We start from the raw sequence: 22,716 nt of genomic DNA, 5'->3' as shown, positions 1-22,716 counted from the left end.
TCATATTCACTCCCGTCAAAACTCAATTAATAATAAAAAAGCTTTCTCCCTTTCTAAGCATAGATGAGAATGCATTTAGAATAAATAGACAAACATAACTCCAAGCAACTTAAAAAGAAAAAAAGACCTCAATTTAGATTATCCGACATTTATTTACATGCCCTAATGATACAGATGTCGTGTCATCCACTCGCTCACTCCTTCAACACACGCTTTCACAAAACTTGTTCTACTTGTATGCCACCCACCCTGTTATAGTAATTTTGTACAAGCATTTACGCCCCCACATAGAACCCAGCTCAATAGAACATAATAATTCCTTGTTTCACAGATAGTCATATTCGGTGAACAATTAAATGTACTAAATTACGCATACACGTAGTCAAATAAGCAAATACTTTTACCGACATAAACACCCGTCTCACTGAGGATAGGGCATTTAATATTATATTCTTAAACACAAACCAATGATAACAATATTCCAACGCCCACCTTGTCCTCGTAATAAAGCACACTGGCCAATCATGTGACAGCATGTTTTCCTAATTTCTGTGTCATAGCTAAACCACACCACCTCTACTTTGCAAGTATCATTGCGGGCATTGATAGATGACTGCCCGGTACGTCCATTCACACTTAATTCTCGAACACAAAAAACGATCAAAGTATACCAGACAATGGTGTACATATTTCTAAGACCTCGTGCATAGTACTCGACCAATCTCTCTGCCTACGGCGGTCACAGAGCAATCTCGCCCTCTTACATTAAAAGACCATCCTCTCCTCGGCATTGACCAGCCTACCCTGAAACATCACTACCCAACTAATCCTCAACCGAACACATGACTATAGCTACACTTCACCTCTCTTGACTAAATAGCTGACTTTCACCCAAGTTTGGTGGTTGCGGTTTGGGCGTTGTGACGGATTGCGATCCTGGACGGACGTCTGTGTCTGCTTTCACAGGTGCGACCGAATCGACCGCGCCATCCCACGCTTGCGGAATCAGAGCAGGGCCTGTCCGCCGTCTGAAATCAGATGGATGCGTGACTTCACGGTCCTGTGGACGTAGTGCAATGGGGGGTACCTGCAACCGTCTGCTGAGTTATTTTTCGAGCGGATCTGCGGGCTCTGCTATGCATTATTTGGATAGTTTACGAGTACTGAGTGTATCTACACATCAGTTTAGACCCCCAGGGGGTCCACAACTCTTTTGTGGATATGTGTGTAGCGAGCACGGGACCCCGAGCTAATGTGGCCCTCCTTCCTTTTCGGACTGCATACCTTCTTTTTCTGCATCCTTCCTCATCCCCCACATTCGCCCCCCCCCTCCCTTCCGCCTCTTTCCTTCCCTTTCTACCCCTCTAGGAGTATGTTTTGTGCCTACATCCGGAGACGGACGCTCGAAAATGTAACACATACTTTGCTTTCTCTGGTTGCAAGTATTCGTCCTTCCTTTGTCCTTCCCTTTTCCTTATCTCTTCTCTTTACCCTTTTCTCTGCTGCGGTGTTTGAGGCCTCTCTTATTTCCTTTCCCTTACTTTGTTTTTCCCCTTTCTCTTTTTTCCTCCCTGTGCGTGTCTGAAGGCCGACCCACGCATTTCCATGCATAGCCGGTGACGGAGTAACGCATAATTCCCTGCCCCGGGTAGACATATAGGACACGTACGTACCCCCTGGTAATGGCCAGGCCCTGGGAGGGGTGATTACCCGAGCTGATACCTTCCGAAAGTGATGATTGGTCCCTCTGTCCGTTTCTCGGGAGGTGTGACCTGAGGTGTGAACAATCACCTAAGGCGGCAGTGCCCTCAGAGAGGGCCCCGCAAGGAAGGAGCGCGCCATCAGAGACGCCAGCAATCATGGGGGATACTTCTGCAATGGTTTCCTCATCATCTACTATGTCTGCTCACAAGCGAAAGTTCAGTGAGTCTCAGCCACAGACAGTTCTTCCATCGTTGCCTCAGTTCCTTGTTGTTTCTCGCTCTGACGAAGGTCACGACTTCTCCACGGTCAACCCTTTCATTATTCAGAAAGGTGTCGACGCAATTGCAGGTCCTGTAAAGTCTTGTTCCAGATAACAGAATCGCACCTTGTTGTTAGAAACAGTCAGTGCCCTCCAGGCACAAAAATTGCTGCGTACTTCACTGCTACACACCTTCCCTGTCCGGGTGGAAGTGCACCGCACTTTAAATTCCTCCAGTGGGGTCGTTTATACACGCTGCCTCGACAGATTCTCCGACGAGGAAATTCAACACTACCTGTCTGACCATGGTGTAACGGCTGTTAGAGACATAAAAAGGGTTGACACGAACATCGTTCCAACCCGTACTGTCTTCTTGACATTTGACAGAGTTCAACTCCCATCGAACATAAAAGCAGGCTATGAGATAATTTCCGTTCCCCCTTACATCCCTAACCCTACACGTTGGTATCGGTGTCAGCGGTTCAATCATACCAGCCAGTCCTGTTCCAATCCAGCCAAATGTGTTACGTATGGCAAGGATGCCCATGAGGGTGCTTGTCCACTTCCATCCCCTCGTTGTGTCAACTGTATGGGTGACCACGCAGCTTTCTCTAGCGATTGCCCGATTTTTAAAGACGAAAAGCTCATTCAGTAAATCAGTGAAGGAAAAGGTGTCGACCTTTGCTGCTCGAAAATTATTCTCCAGTCGAAAGCCCACTGTGCCTCAGACAGGTAAATACACCACTGTCCTTGCCTCTCCTAGGCCAACAAAGGAGGCAACCACGCAGACTTGTGAACTCACCTTTAGTTCCACGGTCATCAGATCGGCCAGCGCAAAGATCGCCCGTTCACCCTCCCACCCTCGCCGGCTCACTCTATGGCTCACCCTTCATGGGTTTCTGTTAAAACTCGAGCCCAAGTCAGACACCCGGACTTCCAAAAAAGAGCCTACGTTTGATGATTTTTTACGTACCCCAAATTCACAACCATCGGTTCCACCTTCATCTAAACATCATGGTTCCATGAAGGCTAATAAGAAACCCAGTTCCCCTCCTTCTCCGCCACGACGTGTCTCATCTACAGCGCCACCTGACGGTAGCAGCCCTCGGCTGTCGTCTGTGTCGCCGAGGCGCACTGCTGTCGGCCGTTCAACCGGCCAATCGCTGGTGGGAGGAGCTGCTCCTGAACAACCTATGGATCAGGATCTTCTGCCTTCGGCTGAGTGCCGTTCCACGCTGTCGGTCGCAAGCTCTGAGCAGTCATTGAGTTGAGGGCAACCTTGGTCACATTCCTCCATTTTCTGTCCATCCTATGTCCATTACACATTGGAATATCAGCGGCATTCGAGCCAATCGGGACGAGTTGTCGATCCTCTTACAATCATACTCGCCAGTCATCTTCTGTCCTCAGGAAACAAAGCTGCGTCCCCACGACCGCTTTGTTTTCCCCCATTTTCAGTCAGTCCGATTCGATCCCCTATGTTGAAGGCACTCCAGCACATGGAGGACTCATGATTCTTCTCCATGATACTCTCCATTATCACCCAATCCCCTGAAACACTTCCTTCCAAGCTGTCGCTATCCATCTTTCCCTTTCTGGATACACGTTCTCTCTTTGTACCGTATACATTCCATCGTCCACACCAATGGCACGAGCTGGTCTCCTCCTTGGTCAGCTTCCAGCCCCCTGTTTGCTGGTTGGGGACTTCAATGCCCACCACCCGGTTTGGGGATCTCCACTTCCTTGTCCGCGTGTCTCACTATTGATAGACGTCTTCCACCAAGCTGATACTGTTTGCCTCAACACTGAGGACCCTACGTTTTTGTCTGCCTCCACGACAAATTTCTCTCATTTGGACCTTGCAGTCGGTACTGTTCCGCTAGCTGGACGCTTCGAATGTTTCGCCCTTGCTGATACACACTCGAGTGACCACTTTCCATGTGTCCTTCGATTGCAACCACAACTGCCATATATGCGCCCGAGACGCTGGAAGTTTGCCCAAGCCGAATGGACACTTTTTTTCGTCTCTAGCGACATTCGATGACAGTCACTTTCCTAGGCTTGACGATGAGGTCACTCATATTACAGACGTTATTATTACAGCTGCGGAACGTTCAATAGCTCGCACTTTCGAATTGCCCCGGCGCACCGCAGTTTCTTGGTGGAACGAGGCATGCCGTAACGGAATACGTGAGCCGCGACGTGTTCTTTGGGTTTTCAGACACCATCCTACTTTGGCCAACTGTATCCGCTATAAGCAGTTCCGTGCGCGATGCTGTCGCGTCATCCGCGATAGCAAGAAGGCAAGCCGGGACTTCTTTACTAGCTCATTTAACACCTTCACTCCATCCTCGGAAGTTTGGAGTCGAATTCGACGGTTATCTGGCGCGCGCCTACTTTCTTCCCAGTCTCTGGGCTCACTGTCGCGCATGTTACATTAGTGGACCCCGTCGCAATTTCTAACTCACTGGGTCAACACTTTGCTGAGATTTCGAGCTCTTCAAATTACTCGCTAGCATTTCTCCAGAAGAAACGTGCAGCGGAAGTGGAACCTCTTGCTTTCTCCTCTCAAAATCGTGAAAGCTACAATACTGTTTTCTCCATGCGGGAACTCCAACATGCACTCTATTCTTCTCGCTCCTCCGCCCCAGGACCGGATGGTATCCACATCCAAATATGGCTGCATTTTTTATACCATAGTCTGCGTTACCTCCTTCGCCTCTATAATCGAATTTGGACCGATAGTACTGTAACGTTCCATGGCAACGCTCACACTATTAATAAACTAAAATTTAATCGAACTATATACGCCGCTATGAAGCAATTTGTATATACTGTGATTATTTAACAACAAATATTATTTAATTTTGTGTAAAGGACATTCGTTATTATTGTAATATTTTCTGTAGTAATATTCTCGATGTATTTATGATTGTAATATTTCTATACTCATAATGTAATTGCGAAATTTGTCAATATCTGCGATAACAAAAATGTAAATTTCAGCCACAGAGGAAAATAATGTTGTAAGATTACAAAGGATGTTAATGGTCAGCAATAATATAAATAACACTGCATGGTGTGCGTTCTTTGTGGTCTTCCTCGAGAGCTGAGAGAGAGAGAGAGAGAGAGAGAGAGAGAGAGAGAGGAACCTGTGACGTAGCATTTTATGAATTGGTAGACTTTATTTGTCTGTATCCAGATTTAGCCGCCATTAGAGGAGAAATTACAAACTAATGTAAGTTGAATTATTGTTGTGGTCTAAATACATTATAATTTATCAAAAGTGTGTATTACTAATGTAAATTAGCTTGCCCATGTCATCTACAATATTTCTTTAAAGAATTTTCAGCATTTTTAGCAATGATCGCTGGTGTTGCTGGGCTGTGCCGCGACCGAACGATTTGCAGCGGCGGCTCATTTAAAAAATTGTTCCGCTAAGAAAAATTAACCAAACCCGTAAATCGGAAGCAGATAAAAATTAGCAGTGAATTAAGAAAATGTTTTTCTTTTACAGCGATCCTTGAGACTGACGGAATTTATTACTAGTTTCACATTTGTGCATTCATAGGCGGATAGTTAAGGTTGAAATTTAATAAAATGTTCGTTCTTTCAAATAACTTAAATGTCTAGTGAAGTGTGTTTTATCAATGATAATTAAACGTCGGCTTGGCAATATTTAACCATTTTCTGCTAATAGAGACAGTCTTGTGTCCCATAGCTAACGCCGGAAAAGAATTCAGTAAATATTTAAAAAATATTTAGAAAATGTGTGCCAAGGCCGAATTATGTAAAGGATTTAATTCTCAACTAAAAATTCTTAATCAGTTAATATGAATTTATCAGCATGAGAGGGTTGACTAAGTTCACATAATTTTAAATTTACTTGATTCTGTCTAAATGAATTTTTATTACCACACGTAAATAAGGGGTTCTACAACAAAGTTCGTACTGAAAGAAACAAGGAAAAATAAAAAAAAATTATACAAAAAAGTAACTATTTAATAATTTTTTTCATTTAATTTCATTAAAGTACTTTTCCCAGACGATGGCGGGAAGCTATCGTCGTTCCTGTTCCGAAACCTGGAAAGGACAAAGATCTGCCCTCCAGCTATCGCCCCGTTTCTCTCACGAGTAGTGTATGTAAGGTTTTGGAGCGAATGGTGAATTGCCGTTTAGCGTGTCTGGAATCCCGCAGTCTAACACCTGCCCAATGCGGTTTCCGAAAGCATCGTTCTGCAGTTGACCATCTTATTGCTCTCTCCACTTATATCATGAACAATTTTCTCCGGAAACGCCAAACAGTAGAAATATTTTTTTTATCTGGAGAGAGCTTACGATACCTGTCTGAGGACAGGCATCCTCTTCACACTGTTCTGTTGGGGCTTTCGAAGTGGCTGCCCCTTTTTCTTCGCAAAATTATGGCAGAGCGCACATTTGGGGTGCGGGTGACCCCTACTCTGTCCCGTACTTTCTCCCAAGGAAACGGGATACTTCAGGGCTCCATGCAAAGTGTTGTACTGTTTGCCATTGCCATAAATCCAATTATGCATTGTCTCCTTTCTGATGTCTCGGGATCCCTCTTTGTGGACGATTTTGCGATATACTACAGCTCTCAACGGACCAGCCTGGCCGGCCCAAGTGGCCGCGCGGTTCTGGCGCTGCAGTCTGGAACCGCGAGACCGCTACGGTCGCAGTTTCGAATCCTGCCTCGGGCATGGATGTGTGTGATGCCCTTAGGTTAGTTAGGTTTAACTAGTTCTAAGTTGTAGGGGACTAATGACCTCAGCAGTTGAGTCCCATAGTGCTCAGAGCCATTTGAACCATTGTTTTTTTTTGACCAGCCTGCTTGAACGACGTCTTCAAGGATGTCTCGATCGCCTCCACTGTTGGAGCATCGAAACCGGCTTCCGTTTTTCTCCCACTAAGACCGTTTGTGTTAATTTTTTGCGTCGTACAGAGTTTCTTAAATCTTACTTACATCTAGGGCCTGTCAACCTTCCATTTTAGGACGCCGCTAAATTCTTGGTTCTTATGTTTGGCAGAAAACTGTTTTGGTCCTCCCACGTTTCCTATCTTTCGGCTCGCTGTCTGCGATGCCTCAACACCCTACGTGTCCTGAATGGTACCTCCTGGGGAGCGGACCGATTGGTCCTTCTCCGCCTATATCGCGCCTTAGTGCGCTCGAAACGGGACTATGGAAGCATAGTTTACTCCTCTGCTCGACCGTCTATTCTTCAGCGTTTCGACTCTGTCCACCACCGTGGATTACGTTTAGTGTCTGGAGCTTTTTACACCAGCCGTGTGGAAAGCCTTTATGCTGAGACTGCTGAACCTACGCTGTCCAATAGGCGAGCTGTCCTCCTGAGTCGTTTTGCTAGCCATCTGTCTTCTATGCCTACTAATCCAGCCCATCACGTTTTTTCTTATGCCACCTTGGAGTTTGGGTATGCAGGCTGCCCTTCCTCCCTACCACCACCGGGAGTACGCTTCTGTCTACTGCTCCATTCTCTTTCCTTCCGCTTTCCTAAAACCTTCTTGACAACTTGGGGTACAGCACCGCCTTGGCTCCGTCCCCGGAACTGCCTGCTCCGTGACCTTTGCAAATTTCCCAAGGATGGTACCCCTTTACTTCTTTATCATCAGGCATTTGCTGCTACATGTGCACAAATGAAGGAAGCCACATTTATTTACACTGATGGCTCAAAAACATCGTTTGGTGTAGGGAGTGCCTATATTGTTGGCGACACCCCAAATCGATTTTGGCTTCCTGACCAGTGCTCAGTTTATACTGCGGAGCTTTACGCTATTGTCCAGGCTGTCCAATACATCGGTCGCCATCAGCGGATACATTTTATCTGTTCAGATTCTCTCAGCTCTCTCCTCAGTCTCAAGCTCTCTACCCTGTCCACCCACTGGTCCACCGGATTCAGGACTGCCTCCGCTTGCTCCACTTGGGGGGCGTCTTGGTGGCGTTCCTCTGAATCCCAGGACACGTTGGTATCTGTGGGAATGAGGCGGCCGATATAGCGGCCAAGGTGGCACTCTCTCTTCTTCAGCAAGCCATTCACATGATTCCCTTCGCTGATCTACGGAGAGTTTTATGTCGTCGTGTTGCTCTTTTATGGCATGCACATTGGTCGACACTTCCCAATAACCCGCCAGGGGGTCCACAACTCTTTTGTGGATACGTGTGTAGCGAGCACGGGACTCCGAGCTAATGTGGCCTTCCTTCCTTTACGGGCTGCATTCCTTCCCTTTCCGCATCCTTCCCCATCCCCCATCTTCGCCCCCCCCCCTCACCTCTGGCTCTTTCCTTCCATTTCTCCCCCTCTTTCCTTCCCTTTCTCCCCCTCTTTCCTTCCCTTTCTCCCCCTCTTTCCTTCCCTTTCTCCCCCTCTGGGAGTATGGTTTGTGCCTACGTCCAGAGATGGACGCTCGTAAAAGTACCGCGTTCTTCGCCTTCCTTGCTTGTATGTCTTCATCCTTCCTTTGTCCTTCCTTTGTCCTTCTCTTTTCCTTACCTCTTTTCCTTACCTCTTCTCTTTACCCTTTTCTCCGCTGCGGCGTTTGAGACCTCTCTTCTTTCCTTTCCTTTCCCTTTCTCTTTCTTCCTCCCTGTGCGTGTCTGAAGGCCGGCCCACGCGTTTTCGTGCGTAGCCAGTGACGGGGTAACGCGTAATTCCCCACCCCGGGTAGACAGGTAGGACTCGTACGTTCCCCCTGGTAACGCCCAGGCCTAGGGAGGGGTGATTACCCGAGCAGATACCTTCCGAAAGTGCCGATTGGTCCTTCCGTCCGTTTGTCGGGAGGTGTGACCTGAGGTGTGAGCAATCACCTAAGGCGGCAGTGCCCTCAGAGAGGGCACCCACAAGGGAGGAGCGCGCCATCAGAGCCGCCGGTAATCATGGGGATTCTTCCGCAACGGTTTCCTAACCTTCCACTATGTCTGCTCACAAGTGTAAGTTCACTGAGTCTCAGCCACAGACAGTTCTTCCATCGTTGCCACAGTTCCTTGTTGTTTCTCGGTCTGACGAAGGTCACGACTTCTCCACGGTCAACCCTTTCATTATTCAGAAAGGTGTCGACGCAATTGCAGGTCCTGTAAAGTCTTGTTCCAGATTACGGAATGGCACCCTGTTGTTAGAAACAGTCAGTGCCCTCCAGGCACAAAAATTGCTGCGTACTTCACTGCTCCACACCTTCCCTGTCCGGGTTGAACCACACCGCACTTTAAATTCCTCGTGCGGAGTCGTTTATACACGCTCCCTCGATGGATTGTCTGACGAAGAAATTCAGCACTACCTGTCTGAAAAGGGTTGACACGAACCTCATTCCAACCCGCACTGTCTTCTTGACATTTGACAAAGTTCAACTCCCATCGAAAATCAAAGCAGGCTATGAGATAATTTCCGTTCGTCCTTACATCCCAAACCCTACACGTTGCTATCGGTGTCAGCGGTTCAATCACACCAGCCAGTCCTGTTCTAATCCGGCCAAATGTGTTACGTGTGGCAGGGATGCCCATGAGGGTGCTTGTCCACCTCCATCCCCTCGCTGCATCAACTGTATGGGTGACCACGCTGCTTCTTCTCGAGATTGTCCCGTTTTTAAGGACAATAAGCTCATTCAGGAAATTAGAGTGAAGGAAAAGGTGTCGACCTTTGCTGCTCGAAAATTATTCGCCAGTCGACAGCCCATCGTGCCTCAGACAGGAAAATACAGCACTACCCTTGCTTCTCCTCGGCCAACAAAGGAGGCGGCCACGCAGACTTGCGACCTCACCTTAAGTACCACGGTCGTCAGATCGGCCAGCGCAAAGATCGCCCGATCAACCTCACCACTTTCGCCTGCCCACTCTATGGCTCACCCTTCGTTGGGTTCTGCTAAATCTGGAGCCCAGAAGTCAACACGAAGACTTCGAAAAAAGAGCATACTCGTGAAGATTTTTTACGTACCCCAACTTCACAACCATCAGTTCCTCCTCCTTCTAAACATCATATTTCCAAGAAGGCTACAAAGAAACCCAGATCATCTCCTTCTCCGCCAAGGCGTGTCCCATCTACAGCACTACCTGGCGGAAATGGCCCTCGGCCGTCTTCTGTGTCGCCGAGGTGCACTGCTGGCGGCCGATTAAAAGGCCGATCGCTGGTGGCAGGAGCTGCTCCTGAACAACCTATGGATCAGGATCTTCTGCCTTCGGCTGAATGCCAATCCATGCTGTCGGTCGCAAGCTCTGAGCAGTCATTGAGTTGACAGCAACTTTGGTCACATTCCTCCATTTTCTGTTCTCCCTATGTCCATTATCCACTGGAATATCCGTGGCATTCGAGCCAATCGGGATGAATTGTCGATCCTCTTACGATCCTGCTCGCCGGCCATCTTCTGTCGTCAGGAAACAAAGCTGCGTCCCCATGACCGCTTTGGTCTTTCTCATTTTCAGTCCGTCCTATATGATCTCCCCTCTGTTGAAGGCACTCCAGCACATGGAGGACTCATGATTCTTCAACATGATACTCTCCATTATCACCCAATCCACTTAAACACTTCCTTCCAAGCTGTCGCCGTCCGTCTTTCCCTTTCTGGATACACGTTCTCTCTTTGTACTGTATACATTCCATCGTCCACACCAATGGCACGAGCTGATCTCCTTCATCTTCTTGGTCAGCTTCCACCCCCCTATTTGCTGGTTGGGGACTTCAATGCCCACCACCCGGTTTGGGGATCTCCACTTCCCTGTCCGCGTGTCTCACTATTGATAGACGTCTTGCACCAAGCTGATATTGTTTGCCTCAACACTGAGGACCCTACATTTTTGTCTGCCTCCACGACAAATTTCTCTCATTTAGACCATGCGGTCGGTACTGTTCCGCTAGCTCAGCGCTTCGAATGGTTCGCCCTTGATGATACACACTCGAGTGACCACGTTCCATGTGTCCTTCGACTGCAGCATCAACTGGCATATATGCGCCCGCGACGCAAGAAGTTTGCCCAAGCCGATTGGACACTTTTTTCGTCTCTAGCGACATTCGATGACCGTCGCTTTCCCAGCGTCGACGATGAGGTCACACATATTACCGACGTTATTCTTACAGCTGCGGAACGTTCAATACCACGCACCTCCGAATTGCCCCGGCGCCCCCCAGTTCCTTGGTGGAACGAGGCATGCCGTGACGCAATACGTGAGCGGCGACGTGCTCTTCGCATTTTCCGCCACCATCCTACTTTGGCCAACTGTATCCGATATAAGCAGTTCCGTGCGCGATGCCGTCGTGTCATCCGCGATAGCAAGAAGGCAAGCTGGAAATTCTTTATTAGCTCATTTAACAACTTCACTCTCTCCTCGGAAGTTTGGAGTCTGCTTCGACGGTTCTCAGGCGCGCCTAGTTCCTCCCCGGTCTCTGGGCTCACTGTCGCGCATGATACATTAGTGGACCCCGTCCATATTTCTAACTCATTGGGTCACCACTTTGCTGAGATTTCGAGCTCTTCAAATTACCCGCCAGCGTTTCTCCCGAAGAAACGTGCAAAGCGGAAGTGTGACAACTTGCTTTCTCCTCTCAAAATCGCGAAAGCTACAATACTGTTTTCTCCATGCGGGAACTCCAACATGCACTCTATTCTTCTCGCTCCTCCGCCACAGGACCGGATGGTATCCACGTCCAAATGTTGCTGCATTTATCAACTCATAGTCTGCGTTACCTCCTTTGCCTTTATAATCGAATTTGGACCGACAGTACTTTTCCCAGATGATGGCGGGATGCTATCGTCGTTCCCGTTCGGAAACCTGGAACGGACAAACATCTCCCCTCTAGCTATCGCCACATTTCTCTCACGAGTAGTGTCTGTAATGTTTTGGAGCGTATGGTGCATTACCGTTTAGCTTGGTGGCTGGAATCCCGCAGTCTTTTAACACCAGCCCAATGCGGATTCCGAAAGCATCGTTCTGCAGTTGACCCACTTGTTGCTCTCTCCACTTATATCATGAACAATTTTCTCCGGAAACGCCTAACAGTAGCAATATTTTTTGATCTGGAGAGAGCATACGATACCTGTTGGAGGACAGGCATCCTCCGCAAACTGTTCTCTTGGGGCTTTCAAGGCCGGATGCCCCTTTTTCTTCGCGAATTTATGGCAGAGCGCACATTTAGCGTGCGGGTGAACACTACTGTCCCGTACTTTCTCCCAAGAAAATGGGGTCCCCCAGGGCTCCGTGCTGAGTGTGGTACTGTTTGCCATTGCCATAAAACCAATTATGGATTGTCTCCTTCCTGATGTCTCGGGCTCCCTCTTTGTGGACGATTTTGCGATCTACTACAGCTCTCAACGGACCAGCCTGCTTGAACGACGTCTTCAAGGATGTCTCGATTGCCTCCACTCTTGGAGCATCGAAACCGGCTTCCGTTTTTCTCCCAGTAAGACCGTTTCTGTTAATTTTTGGCGACGTAAGGAGTTTCTTCCACCCTCTTTACATCTAGGACCTGTCAACGTTCCGTTTTCAGACGTCGCTAAATTCTTGGGTCTTATGTTTGACAGAAAACTGTGCTGGTCCTCCCACGTTTCCTATCTTTCGGCTCGCTGTCTGCGATCCCTCAACATCCTCCGTGTCCTGAATGGTACCTCCTGGGGAGCGGACAGAGTGGTCCTTCTCCGCCTCTATCGCGCCTTAGTGCGCTCGAAATTGGACTATGGAAGCATAGTCTACTCCTCTGCTCGGCCGTCTATTCTTCGGTGTCTCGAATCTATCCACCACCGTGGATTACGTTTAGTGTCTGGAGCTTTTTACACCAGCCCTGTGGAAAGCCTTTATGCTGAGACTGCTGAGCCTCCGCTGTCCAATCGGCGAGCAGTCCTTCTGAGTCGTTATGCTAGCCATCTGTCTTCCATGCCTGCTAATCCAGCCCATGACATTTTTTTCGACGCCTCCTTTGATGTAGGGTATGCAGGCTGCCCCTCCTCCCTACTACCACCGGGAGTCCGCTTCCGTCAACTGCTCCATTCTCTTTCCTTCCGCTTTCCTAAAACCTTCTTGAAAACTTGGGGTACAGCACCGCCTTGACTCCGTCCCCGGATTTGCCTGCTCCGTGACCTTTGTCGATTTCCCAAGGATGGTACCCCTTCACTTCTTTATCGTCGGGCATTTGCTGCTCTATGTGCACAAATGACGGACGCCACCTTTATTTACACCGACGGCTCGAAAACATCGTTAGGTGTAGGGAGTGCCTATATTGTTGGCGACACCCCAAATCAATTTCGGCTTCCCGACCAGTGTTCGGTTTATACTGCGGAGCTTTACGCTGTTCTCCAGGCTGTCCAGTACATCCGCCGCCATCAGCGGATACAGTACGTAATCTGCTCAGATTCTCTCAGCTCTCTCTTCAAAGCTCTTTACCCTGTGCATCCTCTGGTCCACCGGATTCATGACTGTCTGCGCTGGGGGGCGTCTCGGTGGCGTTCCTCTGGCTCCCGGGACATGTTGGTATCTGTGGAAATGAGGCGGCCGATATTGCAGCCAAGGCAGCAGTCTCTCTTCTTCGGCCAGCTATTCAATCGATTCCCTTCGCCGATCTACGGAGCGTTTTATGTAGTCGTGTTGTTCATTTATGGCACGCGCATTGGTCGACACTTCCCCATAATAAATTGCGGGACGTGAAAGCTCTTCCTTGTGCTTGGACCTCTTCCCCCCGAACGCGTCGTTGGGAGGAGGTAATTTTAACTAGACTCTGGGTAGGGCACTGTCTTTTTAGCCATTGACATATGTTAAGTGGCAGTCCTCCCCTACTCTGTCCCCACTGCTCTCAGCTGTGGACGGTAAGACCCCTTTTACTTGAGTGCCCCTATTTCACTCCGTTACACGCCCGTCTACAGCTGTCGCCTGATATATCTTCCATTTTAGCAGATGACACGCGCTCAGGCGATCGCGTTCTCGAGTTTATTAGTGCCAGTTTAGTTTCTCCAATTTTTTGAGCTTCGTTCCGAATGCTGCTGGTTTTCAGTTTCGTTTTTTTACCTGTTCCTAAGTCATAGACCGGGCGCTAATGAACGTAGCAGTTTTGCGCCCTAAAACCATAACAAAGAAAATTCATTGTGAAGAATTATTTAATAGCTGTTTGTTATTGTGGGTACTGAAATTATGAGTTGGGTGCATGGCTGTGGGCTGTGCAACATGGCCCCGGGCACATTTTGGTGGGTGTTTTGTGATAGTGTGATAGATATAATGTATGGTTAAATAAGATGTTGGAAAAAATAAATGGTGCTGTCAATCATTACACACCCCTGCAGAGCAGATCAGAGTGATATGTTATCCGTCACCATCTCGGTTGCAGGCGAATAGTAAGTGTTATTGCGGCGGCGTTAATCGTGTGTGTCAACGAGCTATGGGCTATTCTGACAATAGACGTGAATGTAGGTCCATACTTGCGCCGCTGGCGGTATGCATAAGAACAATGCAGCTTTCACATGCGACAGAGGAGAGTGTCCTTTCTGGTCGGCTGTCACGAGCGCTCAGAAACTGAACTTGGCTGGAGGCTCTGGAACCCCTCCCCTACCGTCGACCGCACGCACGCCCTGCCTGCGTTGGAGTGTAATCTAGGGCGCGTTGGTGATACGAATTTCTTCAGTGTTAGGCGCGAATGCGACTGTGAAGAGTTCATGTTTGTGGATGGCCGAGCAGAGACACTTGGTCGGTTTGGCAGCTGGGGGCAGGGTATTGGTTGAGGGTGTTTGGGCGCGTCTGTTGCACTATTTTGCGAGCATGTCTGTGCACTGTGCTGATCGTAATTTGGAGAGTTTGAGTACAGAGCTAGTCTGCAGATATTGTGTACTGCATTATATAAGAGCAGTTTGTCATTGTGTGGTGAAATTAGGAGTTGTTTACGTGTTTGTGGACTGTCAGATGACCAGTCACATCAATGCGGGTGTTATGTGACAAATATACTCCATGCCTAAATAAATTGAGTGCATGCTCGAAATAAATAGAGTGCAGTCCTTCCTTAGTTCCCCGAGCAGCACATTCCAGTCTGAGTGGTTTTTGCACTAAAACGGCAATCTGGTCAGGCTGTGAGGTAGTCAACAAATAACTGGACAAATTTATCTGTAGAGGAATTACAGGCCTGGATTAGAATGAATATCTTCTTGGGTGTGGTTGCTTTGCCAAGTGTAGTGCACGACTAGAGTTCAAAACCTACCTTAGGTCAGCCTTACATATCGAAACCTATTAGATGCAAAGGTTTCAAAAAGATATTTGAAACTATTCACATATTCTGATGTCGGGCGAGGGAGGGGGGTGTCCTGTGTACTAAGTCAGCTGGACTGTGGACTGAGTGGCGAATACAGAGGGTGGTGGTGCTGTCTATCTCTATTTGTTTAAATAAAGACATGTGTATAATTTTGAAAAGTTGACGATTAGGGAGGAGGGTATTTTAGATGGATTATTATTTAGAGAAATTAAGATTTGTTCCGTTCTATAGGCGTGAATGTTTTGAATTATTTAGGTGTGCTTCAAATGTCTGTAGGGTGTTCAGTGCAATTTTTGAAGGTTTACAACTAGCAAGCGTGTCTGTATAGCATTATACATGAGTTATATAGGAGTAATTTGCAGGTCTGTATGCTGTGGGGGCATGTTAGAGCGTGTGTTCTGTGAAACATATACTCCATCCCTAAATAAATTTCTCCCAAATAAATAAAGTACACTCACTCCTTCCATCAGCCTAGAGAAGGCTGAGTCCTTTTACCACCCGCTCCCCTAGGAAGTGGTGGTGATACGCCTCGTTTTCAGCAATTTTCTTATATTGGTAGCGAAGATGCAAGTGACGTTAGTTTACTGGCAGATTTCACACTTGGCGCCTGATCCTAGGAGGACGTGGTGCAGGTGGATGATGTTAGTACAAGTGTCCTTTCTTTACGTGCAATTTTCTTATGTTGGCAGGGAAAGCGCAAGCGACGTTTCTTTACTGACAGAATTCAAACTCGGCGAGGGTTCGTAGGAAGAGGTGGCGGTCTGGTCCTACAAAAGTATTTGAAAGTGGGTAGTTGAACACCTTTGACTACCCATATGAAATTGTAAATTGAATTACTTAATATGATTAAAATTGAAATTGAATTAAGTACTTAGGTAATTGATAGGTTGGATGCGCGATGTGGGTGTTAGCATATTTACAGAAGACTACGTCCGTTGCGTGTATGGAGGGGGCGATCAAGGGTGTGTGACATAAGCGGTCGGACGTCCGCGGGGCACGTGTCTGGTTAAAATGCGCGCGCGTGAGAGAGTCAGCTAACTTAGCGAGGGGTCTCGTGGCGACCAAACGTGCTCTTGTACAGTCATCAGGGAGAGATTTACTACTGAAATTTCGGGACAGTACTTTTCAGGAGAAATGAGACAACATATTACTTCCCCCCACATACATTTCGTGTATTGGCGACAGGGAGAAAATTCGAGAAAGCAGAGCCAATACAGAGGCTTACCGGCAATTATTCTTCCCACGCACTCTTCACGAGTGGAGCAGGGTTGGAGGGATCAGATAGTGGTACCAAGAGTACACTACGCCACAAACCATTAGGTGGCTCGCAGAGTATGTTGTAGATGGAATGCAAAGGTTTGCATATAGAATCGTGCTTACTAGATCGTTCCCCCTGTAGGTCCGGGGGTTAGAATAGGCCTGAGGTATTCCTGCCTGTCGTAAGATGCGACTAAAAGGAGTTTCACAAGTTTCGACCTTTACGTGATGGTCCCATGTAGAGTTTGATCTCCATTCTCCAAAATTTTCTCGAAGAGCGAGCCAGTTGGGGAAGGGCGCCTTATATGGTGCATTGTGTCCATCGTACATTGAGACCTTTAGCCGACTTTCTCGTTGCCACATTGCAGTCCTGTCCATTCTCCATCTCTTGGGTGAGGACACCTCTCTGGGTGCGTTTTCCACCATGTACTATGCAGTGTCACGTTCTGCATCAACGATGACCATGGACTTTTTTTGCACCTGATACCAAGCATGATAGCCAGTCTGTTGTGGTGGGGTCTCCATGTAACCTGTCAGTTGTAGCCCCCTGACCACACAGGGATAGCTCTGCTGATACCGGCGCCATTAACTCCCCATGTATGCCATGGGGTAGATGCCCATCCCCCTAGGGCATCAGGGCTCCCGACAATGGCCATCCTGCCAGGTGTCCTCTGCTGCGGCTGGGTGGCAACTGTGGCGAGGGCCCCTGGTCGGTGACATCAGGGTGGATGACACGCGATGAAGTGTAGTCCATCATCTCTTCCTGGTCGTGAAACACCAGCAGTCTTTACGCAATCACAAGCTCAATTCAGTGCACAGAAGTAAGACCCCAAATCGTTCCCCTCCTTGGCCACGCCATGGGAGGAACGTCAGGCTAAGGATGGCAGTGGGTATTATCCGCCCTGATACCTTGTATGTTCGAGAGCGGATGGGGCATCTTTCATGATAATCGAGCCTCAGTTATTTGTTGAGGACAAGTTTGGAGAAGTGGAGGGCTTGTACAAAATGAGATCTGGGTCAGTCTTGATCAAAACAGCATTCTCTGCCCAGGCATGGGAGTTACTCGCTTGTTACAAGCTGGGGGTTGTTTCTGTAACCATCATGCCACATAAGAGCTTAAATATGTCCAGGGTATCGTATTTCACAAGGACCTTCTTTTGTAGGCCGGCAATGAGCTGTGCGCCAATTTAGAGCGGTGAGGTGTACATTTCATTCGGCGTGTCCACCAGGGCCAAGGGATAATCAGGTTGCAATCGGTGCCATCATCTAGGCCTCTGAGGGTGATAACATTGCCTGAGAAGGTCAACACGTTGGTCTATGGATGTGATGTAAAGCCCTATATCCTTCCCCTGATGCGGTGCTTTAAGAGCTGGACGTTGGGCCACAGTCTTCCCGCTGTACTTCCAGCATCACATGGCGAGATTGCGGACGCCCATCACATCCCAGTACTCCATGTGCCCCGCCTCCCATCTGTGTCAGTTGTGGAGAGCACTATTCGCTTTGCTCGCCAGACTGCAGGATCCTCCAGAAAGGAAGGAAAATCGTGGAGTACAAGAGCCTGGAATGACTGACGTACACTGAGGCTAAGAGAAAATTTGAATGCCAGCAGTCTGTGCGTTTGACATCATCTTACGCCACCGCTACAAGAGTTATGGCACCATCAGCTCTGCCAACCGAAGTCATCTCTCAGAGCCGAAAGACTACACCAGCTCCCTTGGTGGTGGGGGGCATTTCCCTCCCTGTTGCTCCTGCACCACCTACTTCGGGCGCACTACCCCCCAACCATTGGGTCCCCTTTTCTAAGCTGGAGACGGGTAGGTCTTCCTCAGCTTCTCTCGCGAGGAAGGGGTCCTTTGGGTCACTCCCTTCCCAGATTTCTGCTAGTGGGAAAGACAACAACCGCCAGTGGCTGAAGAGCCCAAAAGCAGCTGGTTTTAGGGCTTCACGCTCATCCTCAGTCCCAGAGACTGTGCCAGTGAAGTCCTCCCAGCCAGGAAAACACAAGGAGCAGCCAGAGAAATCCAAAAAAGGAAACCCCTCAGACCAAGGAAATTTTGGTGGCAACCGTACCACCACTACCTACAAGCTCTGTACCTGAGGATGAGGTGGAGATTATGATGTGCGCTGAGGTCATAGTTCTCGCCAGACCCTCAGACATAATCGATATAGACTGCTCAGACAAAATGTCGGTGGCAGCAGGTGAGCCTGAGGAGTAAATTACCTCATTCAGTGTTCCATTCCTTCCCAGACTCATGATGACGTCATTCTCCAGTGGAATTGCGGCAGTTTTTTCCACTGCCTGGCTGAGCTATGGCATTGCCCTCCAGGAAACCTCGTTCCCAGCAATGCGGACCCCTGCCTTCTGTGGCTATAAGGGATATTACAGGAACCATAGAGACTTAATCGAGTGTTGGGTAGAGTTTGCGTTTATGTCCTAAACTCGGTCTGTAGTCAACATGAGCTTCAAACCTGTCTTGAAGCTGTGCATGTCAAGGACGACATAGGAAATAATTGAATGCAATGTGTATCTTCCTACAGATGGCGCAGTACCCCTGAATGTATTAGCTGCAACTCCCTTAACATTTTCTACTTCTGGGAGATTTCAATACCCATAACGCCTTGTGGGGTGGTGCCACGGTTACTGACCGACGCAGGGATGTCAAAACTTGACTGTCTCAGTTCGACCTCTGCCTCTTAAATACTGGGGCCACCACACATTTCAGTGCGGCTCATGGTAGTTACTCGGCCATTGATTTATCAGTTTGCAGCTCAGGACTTCTCCCATCTATCCACTGGAGTGCACATGACGACCTAGGTGGTACTGACCACCTCCCCATATTCCTGTCACTACACAAGCGTCAGGCCCACGGACGCCTGCCCAGATGGGCTTTGAACAAGGAGGACTGGGAAACTTCCACCTCTGCTGTCACCGCTGAATCTCCCCCACACGGTAACATCGATGTGATGGTTCAGCAGCTGACTGTATACAGTTGTTTCTGTGGCAGAAAACGCGATCCCCCACTCTTTAGGGTGCCCGAGGCGTATGGCAGTCCTTTGGTGGTCACCAGAAGTCGCTGAAGCAATTAAGGGGCGTCAGCGAGCTCTACTGCGGCATAAGCGGCACCTTTCCTTGGGAGCACCTCGTAGCCTTTAAACAGCTCTGTGCCTGTGTTCGTTACCTTATCAAACAACGGAAGCAGGAGTGTTGGGAGAGATACATCTCACCATTGGAGGACATACGTCACCTTCACACAGCCTGGGCAACGATCAAACGTCTTTTCGGGTACCGGGCACCAACATGTGACCCCAGCATTACCATGAATGGCGAGTTTGTACCAACGCAAACGCGATTGCCGAGCGCTCTGGCCGGCGCTCTGCGTCGGAGAATTAGCCCGCAGTCTTTCGCACACTCAAATGGAGTTTGGATGTGAACGTCCTCTCATTCACTACATGACGCAGTGAATCCTATAACTCCCCATTTACAGATGGGAGTTCCTCAGTGCTCTTGCACATTGCCCCGACACAGCTCCTGGGCCTGATCGGATCCACAGCCAGATGATTAGACATCTCTCATCTGACTACACATTCTCGTCATCTTCAACCACATCTGGTGCGCAATGGCGGGAGAGCACCATCATTCCGGTGGTCAAACCTGGTAAAAACCTGCTTGATGTTGAAAAGTGTTTTCTTATAGGACGACTATCCAATGAGTTCCACCCAATAATATCGAAACAGCAGACTGTGTAGACAATTTATTAAATTGCCAATACTAAACACTTTTAAATAACAACAAATTCATATAACTTACAAAACTTAACAAATGGTCAAAGAGTGAGCTTTAAAACAATAATGGCGGCTTGCCACCATAAAATCAAGAATCTTTTACAATAGTGCTTTCAGAGTTTATCTAAAAGACAAAATCTAATAATAAGTTTACTTGGCATTACAATTAAAAATGATTTATATAAAAAAAAAGTTTGAGAAAGATAATGGCGCTTGGCACCATAAAATGAAAGAAACGGAACATAAAACCAATAAATATCATAACAAAATAATAATTTGATACAACCAAAGGGCGAGGGCAACTCCCAGCACAATCACAGACGAACGAGCTCTCAACACTTCGGAGCCTTCCCACTAGAAACGGTCCCCGAAATAAACCACTGAGAGTTCTCCGACATGCCACCCACACCTGCCCATCACTTACTCACCAAGATAAAATTTCAAAAATACAGTATAACATCCCGACAGCACATGATAACCACAGCGCCGTTAACTCGGGCGGTCTTAATAAGTGCCGGAAGCCAACACACACAAATCTCAAACAATTCTCGCTTCCTAAAACGAAACAATAAAAGCCAAGCCCTCATGAACAGTCAAACCACAGTCCTAGAAGTGCCTTAACTAAACCAAACGCGACTATTCCACCAAGTTAATAATAACACAGTAAAAAAAAATACAGAACATACCACTAAATGCTGTTACACAACCAAATCGTGTTGTTCAGGTCCCAGAAGACCACATATACCAAGCAGCAGTAATTCACTATGTATATACTGTACAAAACCGCCCTTCTTAGGCTGACTTTACCTAACACATCGACTGCCAAATGTACCATACAAGAACGCATCTAAAGGTAGGACTCCAGTTGAGAAAATAAATTTGTACCAACAAATATCGTAACTAGCCACACACACACACACACACACACACACACACACACACACACACACACACACACACACACAGCAAAAAGTTCCAACAATACCGTCCCACATCAGGTAAGTTCAGAAAGCGCTGCTGGAGCTTCCAGGGAAAAATCTGAAAAGGCAACCCAACCCACACCCCAACCTGGCAGACAACTCCAAATTTCAGCAACTTGTTGTCTCCGGGCCAGAGTATCACAGGACCCCACCGGACCTCCACATCAGACAGGCCGGAAGAACAAGTACGGCGACTCCAATTAATCGCCACCGCAAAGCTAGCACAGCGGCGAGTCGCCTCCGCGAAACAGGAAAAGATCAATTGTGGAAACTAAGCCACTGAATATTACAAATAATTTTATTGAAGAATACTGCCGACTGACTACATCAAATAAGAGGGCACGTACATTCGCGAATGAGTGGTAAAAAAACGTTAATACTGTATAAGAAATAAGTCTTAAATATAGTTACGCTTGTACACACTCGAATGTATGCGAACATACGAACGGGATAGAGGTACGTACATTTTGAGTGCAATCATCCCCTTTGGCCTGGATAAAAGGAATTACAGTTAAATGCAATTATTCATCTTTGATCGTAAATGCGTAGACTTCGAAATTAAATGAAGACTGTAGGTCCTGAATGAATGTCGCGGCAGATATACTGAAACTGACGGTAGCAGCCACGAAAGGAAAGAGATGAACACATTCACGCACCTCTATTGTTGAACAGCGTTCCCGTGAAGATCGTGGTGCCATATCAGATGTGGATAATGTAAAGTAACTATATAAAATTTTTTTGTGCATATATAGACACTAGTTCAACTACCAGAGATTAATGCGTAAAGCATTTGCTGAACAAAAGAAGCTTTACGCCCTTCGTTTATTAGTTTTAGAATAAGTTATCGTTCGCTGTTACTCTGTCCTAGTGTTAAGACGTGTTGTGCCATTTCTTACTGATAAAATTGGGTTAAATAATCAAAGTGATTTTGAAGCAGAGTGATTTCGAAGCAGAGTGATTTCGTCTTTTCTGATACCAAGGGTCCCAGCTGCTGAAATTCTGAAAAATTATTACTATTAGTCTAATTTTATGCAGAGAATTCAGATGGAGAAGACGATCTTTACGGCGCCGCTGTTCAACAATAGAGGTACGTGAATGTGTTCATCTTTTTCCTTTCGTGGCTGCTACCGTCAGTTTCAGTATATCTGCCGCGACATTCAGGACCTATAGTCTTTCTGTTCATTTAATTTGGAAGTCCACGCATTTACGTTCTAAGATGAATAATTGCATTTAACTGTAATTCCTTTTATCCAGGCCACAGGGGATGATTGCACTCAAAATGTACGTGCCTCTGTCCCTTTCGTGTATTCGCATACATTCGAGTGTTTACAAGCGTAACTGTATTTAAGACTTATTTCCTACATAGTATTAACGTTTTTTTTAACACTCATTCGCGAATGTACGTGCCCTCTTATTTGATGTAGTCAGTCGGCTGTATTCTTCAATAACATTATTTGTAATATTCAGTGGCTTAGTTTCCACAATTGATCTTTTC

Source organism: Schistocerca nitens, unplaced genomic scaffold (assembly GCF_023898315.1).
Source record: "Schistocerca nitens isolate TAMUIC-IGC-003100 unplaced genomic scaffold, iqSchNite1.1 HiC_scaffold_380, whole genome shotgun sequence".
Lineage (NCBI taxonomy): Eukaryota > Metazoa > Arthropoda > Insecta > Orthoptera > Acrididae > Schistocerca > Schistocerca nitens.
The sequence above is the reverse complement of the archived record's forward strand: the minus strand, read 5'-3'. Positions refer to the sequence as shown.